This window comes from Pan paniscus, chromosome 6, assembly GCF_029289425.2.
Source record: "Pan paniscus chromosome 6, NHGRI_mPanPan1-v2.0_pri, whole genome shotgun sequence".
In the NCBI taxonomy this organism is placed as follows: Eukaryota; Metazoa; Chordata; class Mammalia; order Primates; family Hominidae; genus Pan; species Pan paniscus.
In genome coordinates, this window is record NC_073255.2 from 174999322 (window position 1) to 175010202 (window position 10881).

Genomic DNA, 10881 nt, shown 5'->3' on the forward strand with positions numbered 1-10881 from the left:
AGAATGGTCCTAGATTGCACCGAATGCTGCACCTAAATTTAAATGGAAATGCCCAGGGAGAAGGAAAAGAAGAGAATAAAGAGGAGGAAAGGAGGAGCAAAAGAAGGAGGAGAATGAAAAGGAGAAAGATAGGAGGAAATTGCAAAATACAATTTCCAGAAAATCTCTTTTAACAATTTTTAAGCAGATACACAGACAAAAAGTCCCAAAAGGAAACTGTCTCTTGGAGCTTCCCTACAGATGAATGGAAAGAAGTCACTGGCAGTTACCAGCGTGTATTTCATGCTATTTTCGTTAGTGGGTGAGTCATCCATGCCGGGTAGTGAATTTCCCAGGCTTTCACATTTAAATAGGCGTATATAGTGCAAGGCATTCATTTTACCATAGAGTGTTTTCTCCTGTTGGTCATAAAAGGAATCCATTGTGTTATGATTAGGTCATGCTTGACCCACCTCAGGAATGTTTTCAGAGTGACAGAACATTTCTTTCTCAGAGATGTCTCCAAGGTTCAAGGAAGTCTGATCGGCATACTTACAAAGGCCTTGTGATCCTGATAGGGTCTAAGACAAGTCCTCCCCTTCTTTTGTGGGCGGGCTGTTATTGTTAATCCAGCTGCACTGGGTAATGACGCCCACCTTTTCATTCTAAACATAGAATAAGAGAGTAATTAACAGAGCCTAAACACACCAAAAGAAAATCCTGCTTTTTAAAAAAATCTTGCTTCAGAATAATTTAATTGTGCTTCACATGTTTTGAACAACAATTTTAGACAAGAATTTAACTTACTACATGTCATTTTTCCTCCATCTGTCATAATTACTCAATAAATACATCGGCTTCAAAAATTGCATCTAAAATTATTCATGCAAGTGGTGTATTTTCTGATCAAACCACTGCAGGCGGTGAGTGGTGCCATCAATCATTTTTTTCTTTCTTTCTTTCTTTCTTTTTTTTTTTTTGAGACAGAGTCTTGCTCTGTCGCCCAGGTTGGAGTGCAGTGGCACGATCTCGGCTCACTGCAACCTCTGCCTCCCAGGTTCAAGTGATTCTCCTGCCTCAGCCTTCCAAAGAGCTGGGATTACAGGCACGTGCCACCACACCCAGCTAATATTTTCATATTTTTAGTAGAGACAGGGTTTCACCATGTTGGCCAGGCTGGTCTTGAACTCCTGACCTCAGGTGATCCATCCACCTCAGCCTCCCAAAGTGCTGGGATTACAGGCATGAGCCATCATGCTCGGCCTTTCTTTTTTTTTTTTTTTTTTTAATCCCCCTCCATGTCCACCCATTGACAATACAGAGGAGTTGCAGGGCCTGGGTTGAGGTGTATATGGCATCGGTTAATTCAGCCTACTCTTTCTATTTGGTTGGGGTAAGAACACATCCTGTGCTGAGCACCAGGAGGCTAACACCACAAATCTTTGAGGCTGAAACTTACAAGATTTCAGCTTCTGAAACAACCAATCCAGGCCCAAACTGGCACTGAGCTAAGGATTCAGTGCCTACCAGTTACAGTTTGAATTTGTCACTCATATTTGACAGGTAATTATTTCTCCTCAGATTTTTTTACTTAAAAGGACCTCAGGTGAGAGACTGGGGATAAGAGAAAAGGGCAATTAGGTTATTGCTTAGCAGTTGTTACTGAATGTTAGAAATAAGAGCTCAGAGTCATAAAGAAAACCAGCACTTGAACAAAAGATTTCTCAGTAAGGCAAATTTACTTCTGCAGAAGGTGCTGCTCACACTCCTGGCCATGGTGATAGCACACGGAGTGGGGTAGGGCAGTGGTTTTTATCCCTAACGCAGCAGCTCCTGTAGCTGTGTCCTTTCCCCATTGGCTGGAGTCCGACTACACAATCTAAGGTGACTTGATTGGCTACTGTTTAAAATTGAATAGGGCTAACTTGGTGGGAAGGGAGAGGCTGTTTGTTACAGTACAAGGCATGTCCGGGCGTGTTAGGGAGCAGCAAAGGCTGGAGGGGTAGTTTTGGCAGGAAGGGCAATTGCAGAGCACATAAGAAATAGATGTGAGTTACAGATTAAGGCTGGCGGGAAGGTTATTTACTGTAACTAGGGGCAAGAAGAAGTATAAAGAACGAGGAAGTTAGGCTTGAAAATAGAGAACAAAGAATAGGCTGGGCGCTGTGGCTCACACCTGTAATCTCAGCACTTTGGGAGGCCGAGGCGGGCGGATCACGAGGTCAGGAGATCGAGACCATCCTGGCTAACACGGTGAAACCCCGTCTCTACTAAAAATACAAAAACATTAGCTGGGAGTGGTGGCGGGCACCTGTATTCCCAGCTACTTGGGAGGCTGAGGCAGGAGAATGGCATGAACCCAGGAAGCGGAGCTTGCAATGAGCCGAGATCATGTCACTGCACTCCAGCCTGGGTGACAGAGTGACAGAGTAAGACTCTGTCTCAAAAAAAAAAAAAGAAAAAAAGAAAACAGAGAACAAAGAACAAGGAAGCTGAACAAGCCAACTCAACTCTTTGAAGAGGAACTTATTGCACCTAACATTGAATAAGATTAACTGTGGCTTCTTTCCATTTAAGTATCAAATTACAAAAATGGAAATCTTTCTGGAAACTCATAAACCTTAACTTTAAGGAAGATTTAGTTTTAACAATATCAATTCATTTTTGTTTTTGTTTTTGTTGTTGTTTGTTTTTTTGTGACAGGGTATCACTCTGCTGCCCAGCTCACTGCAACTTCCACATCCAGAGCTCAAGCCATCCTACCACCTCAGCCTCCTGAGTAGCTGGGACTACAGGCACACACCACCATGCCCAGCTGATTTTTATATTTTTTTGGTACAGATGAGGTTTCACCATGTTGCCCAGGCTTGAACCCCTAAGCTCAAGTGATCCGCCTGCCTGGGCCTCTTAAAGTTCTGGGATTACAAGCATGAACCACTGCACCCAGCCAATTCATATATTTTAATGCTTCCCTTTTTTTTTGGAGACTGAGTCTTGCTCTGTCACCCAGCCTGGATCTTGTCTCACTGCAACCTCTGCCTCCTGGATTCAAGCAATTCTCCTGCCTCAGCCTCCCAAGTAGCTGGGATTACAGGCTCATGCCACCATGCCTGGCTAATATTTTTGTATTTTTAGTAGAGGCAGGGTTTCTCCATGTTGGCCAGGCTGGTCTCAAACTCCTGACTTCGTGATCCACCTGCCTTGGCCTCCCAAAGTGCTGAGATTACAGGCCTCAGCCATCGCGCCTGGCCTTTAACTGTTTCTTTGTAAGAAATTGTTTAGACCAGAAATGTAACTAAATTACAAGGCAAATGCCCTAAAGAGAAACTTATGCATGGTCCCTTCCTTTGAAGGAAATGTCTCCCCCTCAAAAGGCAGATCGCGCCACATGCAGCAGCTACATGTTAAAAAGAAATAAAAACATCGTCTTTGGTTTAATAATAATCAATAAAAAGCATTTACATTGTCAATCAAAGAAAATGATGAGAAAAGTCTCCATCATTTTTGGAGATTTAGTTGCCAAAGTTAAGGATGTGCCCGGGAGACAGGTCTATGTCTTTCTCCGAAGATGATTTGAGGGCTCCAGATTTAAAGAGAAAAGGGCAAGATACTGAGAAGCACAGAATTTTTGCATCAACAAAAGAGGGCAGAGGAAAAATGTGGGAATCTGCATTTTACATAAGATAATGAAACCGCCTTTGCAAAATTATGACTGAGAGAGTGCAAGAGATCTAACTTAACTGACTCCATCTTGCTTCTAACCTCCAAGCTGTCCTTGTTCATTCCTGGTGATAGGCTGAACTAACTTTGGGAGAAACCTAGTTTACAGTTTATAGTTTAAGCAAAGATGCTAACAGCCCTTTCCCAAAGCAGACCTTCTTCTTGCTTGGGGACTAGATTGCCTTTGTAGGACTAACATTAGCCACAAGATTAGAAATTACGATTTAGGAGTCATGCAGATGGAGGCTAAACAAGACTCTGACACTCCCTAAACTGCTCCTAAGAGCAGTGCTTGAGATATTTTGCAGACCCTGCACTTGATGGATCAGCTGGCACCACCCAGATCAATAAACTGGCTCATCTGATCTTGTGGCCCCCACCCAGGAACTGACTTAGTGCAAGAAGACAGCTACGATTCCGTAGGATTTCATCCCTGACCAATCAGCACTCTTGGCTCACTGGCTTCCTCCCCACCCATCAAGTTATCCTTAAAAACTCTGCTCCCTGAATGCATGGGGACACTGATTTGAGTAATAATAAAACTCCGGTCTCCCACACAGCTGGCTCTGCATGAATTACTCTTTCTCTATTGCAGTTCCCCTGTCTTGATGAATCGGTTCTGTCTAGGCAGTGGGCAAGGTGAACTCCTTGGGCAGTTACAATAATACAGACAGAATGGGGTAGGGGAACAATCAGATATGCATTTGTGTCTGGCAGGTGGGGGTGACTGCACCTATAAAGATAAGCTCTGGATCGGATGCAGAGGCTCACACTTGTAATCCCAGCACTTTGGGAGGATGAGGTGGGCGGATCACCTGAGGTTGGGAGTTCGAGACCAGCCTGACCAACATGGAGAAACCCTGTCTACTAAAAACACAAAATTAGCTGGGCTTGGTGGCACATGCCTGAATCCCAGCTACTTGGGAGGCTGAGGCAGGAGAATCACTTGAACCTGGGAGGCGGAGGTTGCAGTGAACCAAGATCGCACCATTGCACTCCGGCCTAGGCAACAAGAGTGAAACTCCGTCTCAAAAAAAAAAAGATAAGCTATCAATTTGCATTGCCATGGTAAAGTTTTAACAGCTCACTAGGAATTTCTTATGGACAAATCATGGGGGAGGCATGTAGCCTTTCCTCTTGCAGCCATCTTATTTAAGAAGCAAATGGGGCAGGCAGGTTTGCGTGACCCAGTTCCCAGCTTGACTTTTCCCTTTGGCTAAATGAGTTTGGGGGTCTCAAAATTTAATTTCCTTTCACAACATTCACCAATCAAACAAGGTTGACAAGGATTGTTGTTGGTATTGTTTTGTTGTTTGTTGTTTTCTTTTTTTTTTTTTTTTTAGAGACAGGGTCTTACTCTGTTGCCCAGGCTGGAGCGCAGTGGTACAATCCTAGTTCACTGTAGCCTTGAACTGCTGGGCTCAAGGGATCCTCCAGACTCAGCCTCTTAAGTAGCTGGGATTGTAGGCACACTCTAGCATGCTCAGCTAATTAAAAAAATTTTTTTTCTCATTGTGTTGCCCAGGCTGGTCTTGAATTACTGGGCTCAAGTGATCCTCCCATCTGTGCCTCCCTAAGTGCTGGGATTATAGGCCTGAGCCACCATACATGGCTGACATTGTTTTGTTAAACAGTGATTACAAAATAACTCATCATAGAAAGTTAAAAGTGAAGTGAGATACCATAAATGGAAAACGCGGGATGCTGAGCATATTGTTCTATTAAGGGTCAGTGTTTTTCCCACACATGTTCAACATCTTGATTTAACTAAAAAGAAAAGGGGGAGTGGGTAGGAGGTGCCATGACTTTCCCAGTTTCCAGGCCAACATGGTGAAACACCGTCTCTACTAAAAATAAAAAAATTAGCCAGGCATGGTGGCGAGCACCAGTTTCCTTAGGTATATTAAAAGAATGCAGCGTGCCACAAGGAAAGACTACAGAGAATTAGTCTGGGAAGCCAGAATGTAATAGGAATGTAATTGCTGGGCACAGTGGTTCATGCCTGTAATCCCAGCACTTTGGGAGGCCAAGGCCAGCAGATCACAAGGTCAGGAGTTCAAGACTAGCCTGGCCAACCTGGTGAAACCCTGTCTGTATTAAAAATACAAAAATTAGTTGCGTGTGGTGGCACGGGCCTGTAATCCCAACTACTTGGGAGGCTGAGGCAGGAGAATCGCTTGAACCCGGGAGTCGGAGGTTGCAGTGAGCTGAGATCATGCCATTGCACTCCAGCCTGGGCTACAGAGCAAGACTGTCTCCAAAAAAAAAAAAAAAAAAAAAAGAATGGAAAGGGCAGGTAGGAAACGCTGAATTTGCTAAGTGAGCATGTGTAGTCTAAGGGAGGAGCTCTGGAGTAGAGTAGAGGCTCTCTTTGTAGTAGGCACCTCCTGCCTGCTGCCATGACACAGTTTCTCTCCATCTGCCATTCCCATCTGTATGGGTGTGTCCTATACTTTGATGGCTCCCACCAAGCCTCCTCATAAACTGTGTGTTCCCAGCTCATGTTAACTAATTTACTTCGTGGTATATGTCTTTTTTTTTTTTTAGAGAGAGGGGCCTGGCTATGTTGCCCAGGCTAGAGTGCAGTGGCTATTCACAGATGTGATCATGGCACACTGCAGCCACAAACTCCTAAGCTCAAACTATCCTTGTGTGCTTCTTAATCTTCCACTGCACCAAAGAATTGTCCTGTGCTGCCATCTTCAAACTAATAGGATCACCATTCTCCTTCCCTGGGCTTTTCCTGGGGCTAGATGAGTACCAGTGTCCTCAGCTGTCAATTCACAAAGGAGAGACCACGTCCACACCCAAGGAGCACACGAGCTGCACAAGGACAAGCATTTAAAAATTCTAATATGCAAGGCCAGGCACAGTAGCTCACACCTGTAATTCCAGTACTTTGCGAGGCTGAGGCAGGCTGATCACTTGAGGTCAGGAGTTCAAGACCAGCCTGGCCAACATGGTGAAACCCCGTCTCTACTAAAAATACAAAACTTAGCCAGACATGGTGGCAAGTGCCTATAGTCACAGCTACCTGGGAGGCTGAAGCAGGAGAATTGCTTGAACCTGGGAGGCGGAGGTTGCAGTAAGCCAAAATCGCACCACTGCACTCCAGCCTGGGTGACTGAGTGAGACTCCCTTAAAAAAAAATTAACGTTCAAAAGAACTGATTAGGATACCTTTAGAATAAGGTTGAAAGGGATAGAAATTGTTGCTAGTTATCTTATCTCAATCTTAGAATGTTTAAACCGGAAGGGGACTTAAGAGATGAAGATACTGAGGTCCAGGGACACACCAGGGTCACCCTGAGTAAGCACACAGGTCTCCAACCTACTCGTTCACCACTCTCCACTACACTTCCCTCTTTCTCTCATCGACTGTTATGAATCTTAATCCTTTTTCTCTTTTATGTTCGAGGTTTTAAAGGAAGAAAATTAAATTTTTTTCTACTTGTTTAATTCTGTGTCAAAAACCCACCAAAATCATGCTAAGCTCTTCATATTTAACTACTAGAGTGAAAAATAAATATGTAAATAGCAGAGATCCATGTAGTGACCCAGGGACATATTCCCTGAGAAAATTATGTGCATCTGCACCAGGATATTTATACAGGAACTGTTTTACCAGCTGGTCAGATGGTGCCACGGGATAAAATATGACATGAGCGTGGCCAAGGTCAAGAAGCAGGTAAGTGCTGCCCAGGGAAGAGAAGACCAGAGCATGAGTCAAGGTCACTGAGAACAGACAACATGCACACCAGCGTCAAGCATCTATTTACAGCAAGATGAGTGAGAACACAAAATCCAGTCCCTTGCAAGATATCGGTCCCCACAACTAGCAGATGCACTTCATATCCAATCCAGGCAGCATGGCCACACACAGCCCTTTTTGGGCTGTAGTATGCTAGGCCCAGACCCTTGCCCCATGAGATCTGAAATACAAAAAGCTGGAGGCATGCCTGACACATGCATGGCTAAGTAGTCTGTTTTTTATTTGTTTTGTTTGTTTGTTTGTTTTTGAGATGGAGTTTTGTTCCTGTCACCCAGGCTGGAGTGCAATGGCATGATCTTGGCTCACTGCAACCTCTGCCTCCCAGGTTCGAGCAATTCTCCTGACTCTGCTTCCTGAGTAGCTAGGATTACAGGCACCCACCACCATGCCCAGCTAATTTTTGTATTTTTAGTAGAGATAGGGTTTCACCATGTCGGCCAGGCTGGTCTCCAACTCCTGACCTCAGGTAATCCACCCTCCTCTGCCTCCGGAAGTGCTGGGATTACAGGGATGAGCCACCACGCCCAGCCTGTTAAGCAGTTTTGAGAAAGGTTTACTTGTGCTCAGTAAAGAGGGAACAGGTACAGTCTGGTGTGCTCTGAGCTCTTGCATGCAATTTGCTTAGTGAGCTGGTCAGCACCTCCTGTACCAAGCACAGGGTTCTTCTTCTTCTTGGGAACACTGGCTGCCTTTGGACCTTTCTGTCACAAAAACATTTGACATCGTACATGTATCCTGATGGTCTTATATACTCAACATTGTTTGCAATAGCCCATGCAGGAAAAACATTGGAATAGATAAATTGTGAGATGTTCATACAATGAAATATACACAGCAATAAAAGTAAACAGACTAGAGATACGCACGATAATATAAATGAATCTTAAAATTAATATCATGCAAAAATGCAAGACACAAAAGCATACATACTAATTCCATTTATATGAAGTTCAAAAATAAGCAAAACTAAACTATTGTTTAGGAATACATACATAATTGGCAAAACACCAAAGAATGGCAAGTGACCAAAAGAAGTGACCAACATTCATAAAAAGAGGAATAGTGGTTCCTCCATGGAAAAGGAGGGGTTTGAGCCAGATGTTGTTTCAAAACACAGGGATATTATGAAATTTCCTGTCTTAATCTAGCTGATAATCAGACAAGTGTTTGCCTTATAAATATTTACTGTACTGAACATTTACTGTGGAGGCTACGAGAATGCACCACCCAGCCCTCCTATTACAGGGAGTATTACTTGACTGAAGGCGTAGATGCATTCAGAACCCCACTGCAGCATTGTGGTAAGGCCAACCCCACCCACAACAATAGGATTGGCCCTGAGGCTGCTCCACTCATGGCTGAGATTGACAGGTAGAGCAGGGCAGAACAGATCCTAGGAGATACAGGAGGCTTGCAACCACACACTTCAGCTGAGGGGCTCCCCAACAGCTTTGCCAAACCTTCCCTAGACTTCAAGTCAATTCAGGACAAATCTATCTCTCTCTCTTTCACTCTGGGTCAGACTTGCAGGGGAACAATTGCTGTCCTAGCCTTTCCCCAAAGCCTCTCCGATTCCTTCTCTATTTATTTTCCCAAAGGTATTTCTCTTTATAAAATCATTGCACATTTAATCCCTTCTTGGCCTCTGCTTCTCGAAGGACCCCAAGCTAGCAAAATTGTTTTATTCCCTTTTTTTTTTCTTTGAGATGGAATTTTGCTCTTGTTGCCTAGGCTGGAGTGCAATGGCATGATCTTGGCTCACTACAACCTCCACCTCCCTGGGTTCAAGACATTCTCCTGCCTCAGCCTCCCAAGTAGCTGGTACAGGCGTTCACCACCACACCCGGCTAATTTTTTGTGTTTTTAGTAGAGACGGGGTTTCACCATGTTGATCAGGCTGGTCTCGAACTCCTGACCTCAGGTGATCCACCCACCTCGGCCTCCCAGAGTGCTGGGATTATAGGCGTGAGCCACAGCGCTCAGCCATTTTATTCCCTTTTCTACATATGTATTCCATTCCTCAGTGTTAAAAATGTTTAAAACGGTCATGCTGGCTGGGCATGAAGGGTAACGCCTGTAATCCCAGCACTTTGAGAGGCCAAGGTGGGTGGATCACCAGGTCAGGAGTTGGAGACTAGCCTGGCCAACATGGTGAAACCCCATCTCTACTAAAAATACAAAAATTAGCTGGGCGTGGTGGTGCACACCTGTAATCCCAGCTACTTGGGAGGCTGAGGCAGGAGAATTGTTTGAATTCAGGAGGTGGAGGTTGCAGTGAGATGGCACCACTGCACTCCAGCCTGGGCGACAGAGCAAGATTCTGTCAAGAAGAAGAAGAAGAAGAAGGAGAAGCAGAAGGAGAAGCAGAAGCAGAAGCAGAAGCAGAAGCAGAAGCAGAAGCAGAAGCAGAAGCAGAAGAAGAAGAAGAAGAAGAAGAAGAAGAAGAAGAAGAAGAAGAAGCAGAAGAAGAAGAAGAAGAAGAAGAAACAGTCATGCCAATCTGTATAGCAAAAAAGTGAGGGGGAGTTAAAAATCTGGTGGTGTATCTATGAGGGTTGATGGTGTTGCTGAAATGCCCCGTAATGGTTAATATTGTGTCAACTTGATTGGATTGAAGGACGCAAAGTACTGCTCCTGGGTGTGTCTGTGAGGGTGTTGCCAAAGGAGATGAACATTTGAGTCGGTTGTCTGGGAAAGGCAGACTCACCCTCAATCTGGGCGAGCACAATCTAATCAGCTGCCAGAGTGGCCAGAATAAAAGCAGGCAGAAGAATGTGGAAAGACTAGACTGGTTTAGCCTCCCAGCCTACACCTTTCTCGCATGCTGGATGCTTCCTGCCCTTAAACATCAGACTCCAAGTTCTTCAGCTTTGGGACTCGCACTGGCTTCCTTGCTCCTCAGCTTGCAGATGGCCTATTGTAGGACCTTGTGATTGTGTGAGTCAATACTCCTTAATAAACTCCCCTTTATATATACATCTATCCTATTTGTTCTGTCCCTCCAGAGAACCCTGACTAATACAGCCCCCAAAACCAACATTGACCTCTTAGTTTAGAATTTGGAAAATGTGGGAAATCAGGCTCTACTGGTCAGTGATTTTAAATGGTTTGTATTGGACTAACTTCTTCAGAGAAGCTCTTTTCTTTTTTCCAATCTTCAAAGTGTCTATGAGACAGAAAATACTAATAATGGTGAACAACTTTGCATGTATTTCTGTTTGTTTCCACATATGCTGTCTCAGTGACCCTCACCATAACCCTATTACTGTATTACAGAGAGGAAGCCAAGCCACAGGGAGATTTAGTGATCTGCCTGTTGCCACTTGTCTACTATCCCTGTTGCCACTTGTCTACTATGTGGAATAGTAAAGACAGAAAGACAGAACCAAAGTTTTTGACTTACAGTCCTCA

The 10881-nt window shown here is 44.3% G+C and overlaps 1 non-coding gene across 1 annotated transcript; it reads right to left on the minus strand.

The window, feature by feature from the left end:
- Positions 1-1275: 1275 nt before the first annotated feature.
- Positions 1276-1407, minus strand: LOC112440584 (small nucleolar RNA SNORA51). The gene has a single exon (XR_003028613.1). It is a non-coding gene; the product is annotated as a small nucleolar RNA SNORA51 (small nucleolar RNA).
- Between the last annotated feature and the right edge of the window lie 9474 nt (positions 1408-10881).